The sequence below is a fragment of the Metopolophium dirhodum genome, chromosome 1 (genome assembly GCF_019925205.1).
Source record: "Metopolophium dirhodum isolate CAU chromosome 1, ASM1992520v1, whole genome shotgun sequence".
NCBI classification, from domain to species: domain Eukaryota; kingdom Metazoa; phylum Arthropoda; class Insecta; order Hemiptera; family Aphididae; genus Metopolophium; species Metopolophium dirhodum.
The window spans coordinates 30910769-30923406 of record NC_083560.1 but is presented as its reverse complement, the minus strand read 5'-3'; the positions used below and the strand labels follow the sequence as shown (position 1 = coordinate 30923406).

At 27.6% G+C, this 12638-nt stretch overlaps 2 long non-coding RNA genes across 3 annotated transcripts; one reads left to right on the top strand and one right to left on the bottom strand.

Moving 5' to 3' along the window:
* Nucleotides 1-326: 326 nt before the first annotated feature.
* LOC132937556 (uncharacterized) lies at nucleotides 327-3495 on the bottom strand. 2 transcript variants are annotated; one of them, XR_009663691.1, is made up of 5 exons: nucleotides 3322-3495; nucleotides 3079-3245; nucleotides 2853-3017; nucleotides 1128-1220; nucleotides 327-488 (listed from the first exon to the last, which is right to left on the bottom strand). It is a non-coding gene; the product is annotated as an uncharacterized LOC132937556 (long non-coding RNA). The 2 variants fall into 2 exon arrangements; XR_009663692.1 differs by having other exon boundaries at nucleotides 1128-1214.
* A 782-nt stretch (nucleotides 3496-4277) lies between these two features.
* LOC132934512 (uncharacterized) lies at nucleotides 4278-11931 on the top strand. The gene is made up of 3 exons (XR_009663039.1): nucleotides 4278-4635; nucleotides 11335-11617; nucleotides 11698-11931. It is a non-coding gene; the product is annotated as an uncharacterized LOC132934512 (long non-coding RNA).
* Nucleotides 11932-12638: the final 707 nt, after the last annotated feature.

Sequence of the window (12638 nt, the reverse complement as noted above, 5' to 3'; positions counted from 1 at the left end):
ATTGCAAGTTGCTTGAGAGTAAATTTATTAAATGTTAATAAATAAAATTAAAAACATTAAAGATGAGAAAAAGTGTTTTAAAATCATCTATTATTTTAGCTGATTTGATGCATAAGCGCAAATCGCTGGAGAGCTAAGTGGGCTTAGCCCCCACCCCCAAATATCTTGGTGGCCCACCACCCAAAAATAAAGTTTTTAGTAATGTAGGCATGAAGCCCCCCTACTCATATTCATGTTAAAGATGTTAGCCCCCCCCCCCCCAATACATTTTAATGAATTTATGCCTATGATAAGATGTGAGATGCTTGTGTATTAAATTACTTCATATATTTTCTTAAAATGAATGATTTTCATACATTTATGAGATTAACATTGAACTACGACATCTTGTCTCATTTAGTCTCCTCCGAGTTTTGAATACCAATGAAATATATTTTATTTGAAAGACACCGTCTGGGCCAATATGATGTGCCTTGTTATGCAGCTTCCTGAAAAATATAGTCAGTTAAATTATGTTGAATTCGTAAATACAAAATAATACTTCTAGTCGTCATTAAACCTATACATAACAAGTTACCATAAAAATATGTACAAATTGAGCAGTTTATTAAGGAATAATATTTGCTTAACTTTAAAAGTTATATAGTTTAACTGTCTGTGGGCTACTATTAAAATATTAAACAACAAACATGTCTCATAATGCACTGAATGATTGACTCTTTTGGCTGCTTCAAATGAATATTATTAAGTATTAACAATAAGCAATATTATAGGTAATTTGATTAATAATCAGTATCATATTTCAAGAATAAAAACATAACATGAACGGAGAAAAAGATTTTATTCATCATATCTAATATGTAGTTTATTTAAAAAAAAATTATAGCAAATAAGATTTATCAATATTCAAAATATTGTGTATTATGAATTATTAAACTTCTCGAATAACTGTGGTTCTGGTTTTAAGTGGTAAATGCTTATCAATTATATAGCTGACATAGTTATTAATTATTATTATTCTGGGTCATAGTATCCTAAGTACTAATTGTAAATGAGCTTCATAATAGGTCAGAAAAACATAATTTAAATTTCAATAAGTACAGATAGTTTAAGAATGTTTAATTTACCTGGAACTTGATTTGAACAAAACATTCGTGTTGTACACCAGGTATCTTTTTTTCTTGCCAGAATGATTTATCATCTCCAATATTAACCTAAAACTAATTGTAATTAAAGCACATTTAAAATATTTACTTTGAGGATACAAACATCTCTTTATAGAATATTTATATGCATATATAACTGCAATGTATCTAATGCCAATGGCACTCATAAAATATGCAAACTATTACCGGATTATATTTTATTAATAATGTGTAAGCATGAGTTTTTTTTCTAACACATTGTGCTTATGCGATTTACACAAGACTATTAATGGGTACTTCCTACTTATTACAGTATAACTTCGGTAAGACAAAATTCTGTAAGACAGAAACCTCGGATACACGGACAGTTTCTTTGGTTCCGATTCAAATACATAATGAATGTGAACCCCGTCAAGTTGGAAACTCCATTAAGACGGAAAAATGGATGGTCCTAAGCAAATTCTGTCTTAGTGAGGTTTTACTGTACTCATAGTAACTTCATCAGCTAATAAGACTACGGACTACCACAGGTGAACACTGCACTATATTACTTTAAGACAATTAAACATTTGGTTATAATGGAAGTGTGGCAGACCTTCTTATATTATTTTGTCTTAAAATAATAAATGTTTACTACAGCTCTTTAGGCCGGTGCCTTTAAAAATTTGTTTTTTTTATCAAATGATTATTTGAAATTTAATTTTTAATTTTACAATTTAATTGCTTGAAATTAATTTGTAAGTAGTAAAACATTGATACTATTGTAATTTTTTTTATTAGGATTTAGCATATAAGTATAACAGAGAAAACATAGTTTTGTTGTGACATTTATTTATGCAAACTATAGACAATAGACATATTATGTTGCGTGCATAGCATTAGTACACATTATTGGGAAAAATGGATAAAAATAATAGGGTACATATCAGTTATTGAAACTATATAAACATATTTTTTCAGCAAACTCAGTTATTGTGACTGCCACAGGTTAACACTACGTTGCTATATTAATTTGTCTTGAATACTCGCCGCGGAATAAGAACGTACCTCGTCGCGCCTGCGGCAGACCGATTACCCACCGCAACCTTGTCATAGTTAGGCGCTGTATATCTATTTCTTTTCGTTCTTATTAGCCAATTAGAGACGACCTGCGCGCAACGAACCTGTTTTGGTCGCCGCCCAGGTATGTTCTTATTCCACGGCCAGAATAGATAACAAAATTGTCTTAAAATAAAATAACCTAGTTATAACTTGAGGCAGTGAGGTAGTTACATTAACATAATTTAGTTTACTTCAAAAGTTTATAGGTAGTTGCGGCTTGCAATAACTAGTAAGTACACTATTATTTTCATACATTTTCTCTAATAATGTATAGTTTATAGTTTGCACGAATAAATGTCACAACAAAACATAGCATTTTTTTTAGTTATTCTAAGAATTTAAATATTTTAAAAGACGAATAAAAATGTTACATTTCATATGAAACTCATCAGTTTTCCCATGTATAATAGCATCCTAACAGATTTAAGATTCTTATACAATTGTTATATACAAAATGTATTTATCCTTTCAGGATTACATATGGAAAACCAATTTAAATAAATATGTTTCATTGGAAATAAAGAAACAATACATTTCATAAATAATATTTACACAAGTTTTAAAAATCATGTCATGCTATAACCATAACTAGTCATTAGATGGCACCTTCTAAATGTGGTCTTGACTCTTGATATTATATATTATAATCTTGGGTCAACAATGAATGTTTTATTGAGTGACCTCAGTAATTCCGTAGATTTTACACAATCAGATTTCTATTTGTCAGTTCAGACTGTCAGAGACGATATACAATCCTTCCCATTTATAAACCTAAAAACAGTTGTAAATAGAAGTCAATACTGAATACAATGATAAATTATAATTAACATACCGATACTTTTATTCGGAATTTTAAATAATTCACAGACAGACGTTGAAGGAACACATCAGTCTTACAGCAAATCAAGTATCATAGAATATTGTTTACTTTCTGTAGTTTATAATGTAAGCACCACGCACCGCAACCATGCAAACAGTTGGTAGTAAAGTAGCAGTCGACTATAATAAATTCAAAATAATTATTAATGAATAATATAATATCAGTAAATAATATTGTATGTTATAATTATTTTACCTTTCAACTATACATGTTTTGTTCATGAACATTAGAAAATAGTAATCATGGTTCGAATGATCAAAGATGTTAAAGGTAATGAATGCATGACAAATTTAATAATAATTAAATAATTTATTAGATATTTTCAATATTTGCAATAGATTTTAAAATATAAAGTAATTTTTTAGTTATAAATTGTCATAAATCGTGAATCGTGATATTATAATCTGTGGTGTTATCAATAATAAGGTCTGGATAACGCACTGATAGGGGAAAGTGTAAACCACGGAGTAAATTACTCTATGCCATGGACAGAATATAATCTTAGGGCCGATTTCACCAACACAGCACGACTGGTATATTATCTTAATTCGTGCAACATAGTTAATCGCGATTACCTCACCTTAATTACGATTAATATTGATAACCAGAGATTTTGGATTTCACCATAAATTAACCGCTGTTTGATCACGATTTATCCAATTTCGGCCGATTAGCGTCCTTAATCGCGGTTAGTGGCCGGAGATATTGTTAATGTTATCAACAAACGTAATTTTATTTACTAATTTTTTTTTTACCGTTTCAACTTGTTTTACTGTTTTGTATGTGTCATTATACAATTCAAAATTTAAATAACCTATTAACCATACAAAATGAACCGAGCTCGTGACCGTCTTCAAAACAAAGTTGAAAGCGATCATTTTCGCTGCCTGTCGTCCTAGATGGATATGGAAAAGGGCAGAAGAGTTTGACAATCTGGATGACTGCGATTTTATAACGACGTACAGACTCACCAAATCATTAGTTTTGTCTGTTCTGGAGAAAATAGAGTATGAAACAGACAAGTCAGTAAAATTCTTGTCAGTATGTACCCATACAAGAAATAGTAAATACCAGTTATTTTAAGTAATTAATATTTTATGAATCACTAGAGCTACAATGAGATTTCAACAGAAGTACAAAGCAATATATTATTGAAGTGTAACTTGTAGACTTGTAACCTTCAAAGTATGACAATTTGTTTCTTTTCAACAGGAATTGCTGTATATCCCCAATCAATCAGCTACTGTGCACTCTTTGATTTTACGCTACCGGTGCTTCCAAATCACTGCTGGAGATCTGTGTGGCTTCAGTTCCTCTACAGTGAATATGGTTGTGCGCAAAGTAAGCTGTGCTATTGCTTCACTACGTACCCAATATATTCATTTTCCCGAAACACCAGATGAAATAAGACTGACCCAGTTACATTTTTATCGAAGAGCCAAGTTTCCGAGAGCCATTGGTGCCATTGATTCATGATTGTACTCATGTCAAGTTTGTGGCAATCACCAGGTATTTTCCAACCCTTAATACTTATCTCTAATTAACAATTTCTCTACTAGTACCAATATTATTTGGAATAATACACAATTTCCTTTAAAAAATGCTAATTTTTGCCAACTTTTTTCTACTTTTTTAATTTAATAAAAATAATTAGCATATTTCTTGTTTAATCGCGTGTGTCGGAGTGTTTATAGGACTATTAAATAGCTTTAAATTAAAAACAAAATTTACATTAAAATGTTGAAAGCTTTTGAAGATACATATTATACAAATATGTGGTATGTATGGTTTTGATAAAAAAAGTTATTGCCCATAACTTAAAAAATAAAAGTTGAACACAATCTTTAAAGAGTATTTCTTAATCATTTTTGGTATACTTTCATATGACGTCGGCTGGTCACTTCACTCCGGAATAAATTATATACATTAATATTTTTTTTTCGTACAGGGGCCTCATTTAAAACTTTGGCCTCTGGGCCTCATAATGTCTTAATCCGGGCTTGCCTTTACCCATTATTTTTGATCATTCATTATCAACAGGTAAATATCATGCAACCTTTAACAATGTATAGTTATACCATAAAACAAAGCAGGAGATAAATTACCGTCCCATATCATTATCATTAACTTTGTCAAACATTTTTGAAAAGTGTATCAAAATCAGAGTACTTGATTACCTTGAAACCCTGTTGCAATAAGGATTATAATTATAATAATATTAGCGTTTGATTTAAATTTTTTTACAATATCCGATTTTCATACGGACATTAATGTTTACGGACAATTTCATATTTCAATTTTTTTTTTTCTATGAATAAAGTTTTATCTGTAGGGCCAAAAAATGTAAAGATTTAATACAAGGCTCCTGATATATTATTACAATAGCAGTTGAAAAATATTAAAAATACATAGACTCAATTTTTTTTATAAGTATTTAAAGATTGAATTTTGACAACATTTATGAAATTTAAAATTGAATAATTTTTTTGTAGTTAAAAATGTATAAAATGTTTAACTTTTATATCTAAGGATTGAACATTTAAAACAAGATTCCACGTAAATGGTCAATTCTGTTACCAAAAAATCTAAAAATTACATAAACACAGTTTATTTTTATAGTCATTTTAAGTTCAAATTTGGACAAAATTACATATTAAAAAACCTAGAATAACTATTTTAGTTATTTTGTTGTGATTATATAATATTATTTGTGGGTACTTGAAACATCTAAAGTATACTATTATATATCTGATAGTATCACGGTTTGTTGTTGATGTATAACGCGTTATAAGTACCTAATGGATATTGTGATATGATTAATTTGGAATTTATTATAGGATACTTATTATAGGTCAATTATTTTTTTGATACCATAAATAAGTATATAATATGTCTTATACCTAGACTGACATACCGTTTCCACTCAGAATCGTTTTTCTTATACAATGATATTATATCATTGAATTCAAATTTAATACCATCCATTATACAGTGACCCACTTGTAACCTACTGTAACGTGTTGCCAAGTTGCTCCCCCCCCCCCGACTGTTATCGGGGATTTAAAATTATACCAGTTGCCCTCAACCAAATGTACCAGTTGCCCTCACATGTTAATATATACACGATTACAATATATAGCCCGTAAAATTGGGGAGGTACAAATACATATACAAATAATAAATAAAATTATTTATAAAAATAAAGTAAAATAGTATAAAATGATAGAAAATAATTCATATGCTTATGATAACTACTAACAAAATAATATGAAAAAGTCAATAAAATAATAAATATTATAACAATGTAACATTCAATGTTATAATTTGTCGAAAAAAAATATATGCTTTCGCGCCGCTCAGAATTTAAAAATAGTATAGGTTAAATGATAGAAAAAAAAATTCATAATAAATAATATAATTATAACGACTGAAAATTATGTGGAGCCATTTTCCAATTTCTAAATTTGGATCCATATAATCCGGCTTTAATCCTTATTTTACCATTAAAAACTATGTTATTCCTTACACATTTTATATAATAAATTAAATGTTTTGCTCCCCGAGAAAATGAAGCCCGTCCACAGCTGAGCTTTACTTGATAACAATGTAAATTATATAGGAGTACCTTATCTAGCTAGTATAGATTTCTGTGTTTCGCATCCGTCGACGTAATGCGCCATGAGTTGAATCACATAATCATAATCACATAATAATTATATATTATGTAACTCATGGTCGTCTAACTTTCTACAATTTCACAAGTGAGATAATATTTATTCATACATATCGGCAGTATTTTTAAATCATCAAACAATCTGCCGATTCACCCTAACCAATTTTAATAATAATAATAATAATAACATTGTCGAATGATCGTTGCAAGTGAAGGATTCTGATGGACAACGTCATTTCAAACTGATCGACCAATTTGGTAGAAATATTGAAAGAGATCGTCGAATTCTGTAAGTTATTTAGATATTAGAGGCTTAACATATTATGTTTTAGGTAACTATGGAATGTTCGAGCTAATCCAACCATTGTTTTTACTTTTTACCTTTTTATCATCACTATTTTATGCATTCAATTTCAGTTGCTCAGGATGATTTTAACTTGTTTTTATCCCATCAAGTGTTTTACGATTTCCGAATAAAAATCTCAGTCTGATTAATCTCACAATAAATAAATTTTTATTTACGAAAAACTTATATAAGGAACAAAGAATAATTTCAAATGACTGTAAAATATGAAAGTACAAAACAATAACATGTTTTACAATACTGTTTACATGGTTTAAATTATAATACTTGTTAACAATACATTTTTTATAATATTATTATACTCAAAACCACCATATTAGAAATAAAGCAAAATAGTTTATATAGTTATGATAAAATTTGCTGAATAAAATTGTTTTTGTTAGGATATGGCATTTGCTTACCTCATTTATTGATTCTGTATAGTTTTAAGAAAAAGAATTTAAATGGGTCTTAAGGAATTTTTTAGCAATGATGATTATTAATAATAATTTATCTAGTCGTTCAAGTATAGACACATTTTTACAATTTAACTAAGGGAATATATTATAGTCTAAACACTATACTATGTATAGAAAAGTGCAGATAATATACTAGTACTAGTAGCAATAGTTTTGTGCCCTAAATACATGTTATGATAACATCTATGTATGAAACATTCAATCTGATATTTGTAATAAATAATAAAAAATATAAAAATGTTAGGTATTTAGTATATATTTAAATTTGAATAAATAATAACAATAAATGTATACACAATTAAGCTCTAGTATTGTGAAATAGGAATCTATTAAATCTAATCATATAATATGCTAGGCGTAACAATTTTAATTGTATCAATTGTTCAAAGAGACAAACAAAATGTGTTGACTTAGTCTTACTAATGCAGAACTTGGCAAATTTTTTATATGTTTAGAATAATCCATTTAACTCTTATTTTTAATATTTAAGTGAATTATTGATGTACGTTTAAGTGAATGTGTTAATAAATTATAATTAAATGTAAGAGAATTTTTTTTTTTCAAAAAAGTTATTACAGAACATTTACTTTAATTTAATTTAATTCCATACCGTTTTGTAAGCACCAACTGCAAAAATTATCTAAGTCTAATTGTAAATTTATAGTGTATATAATTAATAGTTATATAGATTTCCGCATCATCGGCTAGAAGTAATATATTAGTGTGTTTTATTACTGAATTAATATCATTAATGAATAATAAAAATAATAATGGAGAATTATGGTTTCCTTGGGGTACACCAGAATTAATGTGGGTGGGTTATCATGCTTATTAATTTATAATCAGTTTGATAGAAAAGACGAAAATCATGATAAATTAGGGTCATAAATATTATAAATTTTGTTTAATTTTAGAGTTAATAATTGATGATCAATTCGATCAAATGCTTTATAAAAATCGGTGTAAATTACATCTGTTTGTGAGTTTTTCATGAATGAGTCTAAGATGTTTTGTTTGAAAATAGCTGAGTTAGTAACAGAAGATCGACCCGATCGAAAGCTGTGATGTTCATTGATAAGAATATTTTGAAACATTGGAATTAATCTCGGATTAATAATTTGTGTGAATATTTTTGGAATAATTGATATCTTAGATATTGGTCGATAGTATATTACAGATGATTGATCACCTTTTTTAAATATTGGTGAAATGAAAACTGTTTTCCAGAAAGTAGGGAAGACACCGTTAGTTTAGATTGGTTGAATAATAAGTGTATCGGATACAATAATTTAAAGCGGCATTCAAATAAAAATTTTGGGGAAAGGTTATCAGCATATAATTTTAAATTAATATTGTTGAATATATCTATGAGGAATATGTCTATATTACAAATAAAATTTAATGTATAGTAATTATAAACAGATTTTAGGTTTGGTTGGGGTAGTGGCTTATTGTAGATACTAGAAAAATAATTTTCAAAGATATTTACTATAGAAAGTCCTCCTTCAAATTCTTCATCTTGATACTTCATTATTTTAGAAATATTATTATTAGATTTTTATCTTTAAAAAATTTCTAGAAGTATATTGGATTATATTTCATTGAGTTTTTAAAATTAAATAAGTATTTATAATAGTCATTTTTTCTCAAAATTTTACATTGATTTTATAAAGATTAGAATTTAATGAAATGAGATTGTGAATCAGCCTATATGAAATAAAGGTGGTTAAAATCACCTGAATGTATGTTAAAATCACCTAGTAAAATTAAATCAGATAACGGAAATTCATAAATTAAATCGTTGACTGCATTAAAATAATCTGTATAAATGTCTTGAGATGACCGATTAGGAATATATACGCTGTTAATTATAATTTGTTTTTGGTTAATCTTAATTAAAATAAATATAATTTCTAGATTTTTATTATTAATATTTATAACTCTAGAGGGAAATTTATTATATATAGCTATAAGTACTCCACCCCCTCTGGTTAGATTACTAGATTGAATATTTCTGTCGCAACGATAAACGTTATTATTTTTGAATCCAAGTTCTGAGGAATTGTCATCAATTAAAAGCCAGGTTTCAGTGATCAAAAATAAATATCAAAATGAGATGCTGGAATAGATTTAATTGATTAATTTTGGTGTTTAGACCGCGAACATTTTGATAATATATTGTGATGGTAAATGGAATATTTATATGTTTTTTGAATTGGAGATTATTAATGGGTTACCTTTTATACATTTAATTATAATTTTTTGTTCACCATTATTACGTCTAGTTTCTAATTCTCGACGTAACGTTGTGTTCACGTTGATTCATAGTTCGGACTGAGGATATCTTTGAACTCTGTTGATGAACGTAATTTTGACTGTGCGCGTAGAATATCGAAAACATCTTTTGTGTTAGAAAGTGTGATTTTCAGTGGACAAGCACGAGTAGAAATATTGCCAAAGCGAAAAGTTTTGATAGGTTCAGTATTTAAGTTCATTTCATGTAGAATTGATTTAAAATGTTCACTATCAGATTTAATATTAGAAGTATCCTTTTTTTCCGGTAGATTGAATATGATTATGTTATTGGCTCTAGACTATCTGTTAATAATATTGAAATCGTGGATTTTGGAATTCGCATTTTGTTCCAGATTTTTAATTTTGTTTTCAAGTGTAGTTATATTTTTACTTAAGAGAGCATAGTCTGTGGATAACTTATTAATTTGGGTAGAAAGGTCATCAAAACGATTATAAAAATGTTAATAGTTTTATTTTGTTCGTTGATTGATTGAATTAATTAATTTTGTGTGCCTTTGATTTCATTTAGGGATTTTACAATTGAAGCCAATTGTTCTTCCATAATTGAAATAAATAATTAATATACACAGTAAATGTTTTATGATAATGCGATAATATAATAAAATACAATAATTAATAATTAAAGTCGATAACGCACAAGAGCAATACGGCACTACCTACTCGTATGACTGCTGATTAGCAACGTGTAATTGAGTAAATACTAATATTAAAGTATAACATTTTATAATATGAATGTTATTTGAACTTAAATAGTATTTACTTACTTTTACTAGTGTTTTTACACCTAATAAAACAAAGAGAAAACTGGTTTGTACTTGAATAAAAAATACATTTTTAATAGGCTTGAATGTATAAATATTTCAATGAAAATTCTGTTTTTGAAAAAGAGCAAATCATTTTTGAAATCATGAGCCATTTGTGCTGGCTTTGAAGTATGGGTATGCTCATTTATCATTATGTGTTTAGTAATACAATTTTATCCCAATATTAAATATTAAAAAAAAGTTTTATTCACAATTTATTAATGAATTCTATTATATTTAAAATTGATTTATAATACACAAATTATTTTTTATTTTGTCAACACAGCTATCCCATGCTCTATCAGTAAAGGTAACCATAAAATCATAGTAAATTACATTTTTGTCTTACATTATAATTTCTTTAAAATACATTATATAATATTGATGATAAAATGATTTTTGATGACGTTTGTGGTTTGAAAAATCGATCTACTATTTATTAGAGCCAGAGGTGTCTGTTATTATTATTAGTGGAGGTTTCAAAATTTATATTTAAAATTTTGATTTATATACAAACTATAATTATTATAGATTTTTAGTTATATTTTAGTTAATATTTTCTTATTTTTTAAGTAATATTTAAACGTTTTGCAGGCACAATCATACGTACTGGTGGAAGCAATGAAAAACATAACATTCATTTGATCAAAAGGCTTAATAAAAATACAGAGTGCAGCAAGACAGTGTATTTTAGAGGCTTAAAAAAATATGTCACAACTTATAGAAATGAGATTAATTTTTCTTTATTTGATACATCATGCTGTTTTATTCATCAAGTATCTCAAAATAACATCATAAGGTGATGGCCCCTAAACAGTCAAATATTGATGAAGTCAATTTCTTAAGTTTTCAGCCGTATCTTGGCACATCTAGACGGGTATAGTGGTGATTTCCCCCTAAATTCAATCTTTGAATTCTTCCAATTGAGGTTGATTTTTAAAAATATTTTTTCTTCAGGTAACCTCATATGAAGTTGTTGCAGATTCTCAAATCAAGTGAGCATGAAGGGAACTCCACGTCACCCTTTAGAGAAATAAGGCGCACAGAGAACATCTGTTGCAGTTGAAAGCTGTTCTCCGGACCAACCCATGTTAACGACTGACTACGAAACAACCAGTCCGACTCAATCATTGTAAAATTAATACATTAATTGCTCTGCACGGAATGTAAAATTAACCAGTTTTTTTCATAATAAACGGCAAACTATTCTGGGAAAAATGGATATATTTTTGTATGAGTAGTTTTAAGTATTAAAAATTAGTGTTGTACAACAATATAATTTTGTGTATTGATATCATTCCGAATTTCCTAAAAAATATACATAGTATATAACACAGTTTTTTTATAGATATTTTAAGTTAAAATTTGGACGAAATTACATATTATTAAATAACCAAGAATAACGATTTTAGTTATTTTTTTGTAATTTTATAATATTTATTCAACTTATCGGCTACTCGTTATCATGCTAATAATATTATAAATATGATAAAAAATATCCTAGACTGACAAACCGTCTCTGCTCAGAATCGTTTTTCGTACACAATGAAATTATGTCATTGAATTCAAATTTAATACCATCCATTGCATGACCCAATTGTATTCAACAATTTACATTGTTTTTGAATTTCTATAATACCAACTATAATATAATACATAAAAAATAATATTTGCCTATAGTAGCCTAAGGAACATTTACGGCATTTTTTCTGTTTTATAAGAGTCCACTGGATTTGGTTTACTATTATAATGTTGTTTAATACATTTAAAAATCAAATTGTATTTGTATAATCCTAATTCAATTTGGTTTTGTTGTTTAGCTAACAGATAAATGTTCTTTTAATTGTTAACAGTTTCCTATCTTAGATTTAAAATATTTTACTATAATTATTACTTTA